The sequence below is a fragment of the Cynoglossus semilaevis genome, chromosome 17 (genome assembly GCF_000523025.1).
Source record: "Cynoglossus semilaevis isolate Cse_v1.0 chromosome 17, Cse_v1.0, whole genome shotgun sequence".
NCBI lineage: Eukaryota > Metazoa > Chordata > Actinopteri > Pleuronectiformes > Cynoglossidae > Cynoglossus > Cynoglossus semilaevis.
Genome location: NC_024323.1, coordinates 16,034,311 through 16,034,615, shown reverse-complemented (window position 1 = coordinate 16,034,615; position 305 = coordinate 16,034,311). Strand labels below are relative to the sequence as shown.

The window sequence follows — 305 nt, the reverse complement described above, 5'->3', positions numbered from 1 at the left end:
CACCGTACACGCTCTGGTCGTGGGCCTGTTCTGTTTGTACATCCTGTGGTACGACGACGCCGTCAACGCCAACCCAGTTTGGTAAGAAGAGAAACGACAACGGAACGAATTCATGAATGAAACGTTGTTTTTACACCAGAGAGAACGACGAAACCAGGAGAGTCAGAGAAAAGTTCCAAACTGTAGAAACGTGAATTCTTGGGATGTTCTCTCGCTGACGCCTCCTCAGAGCAGCAGCAATGACTCACCCACATGGGGGGGGGGGCGGGGGGGGGGGCAGTTGTGTTGTTATTTACATGGGGGAG

The 305-nt window shown here is 52.5% G+C and overlaps 1 protein-coding gene across 1 annotated transcript in view; it reads left to right on the top strand.

The window, feature by feature from the left end:
- The first annotated feature begins 6 nt into the window (after positions 1-6).
- The window catches only part of tlcd4b (TLC domain containing 4b), a 4,305-nt gene continuing 4,006 nt past the window's right edge, over positions 7-305 (top strand). Inside the window, exon 1 of the mRNA XM_008330702.3 lies at positions 7-81. The gene's annotated coding sequence lies outside the window, so the exon portion shown is untranslated. The remainder of the gene's footprint in view (positions 82-305) is intronic.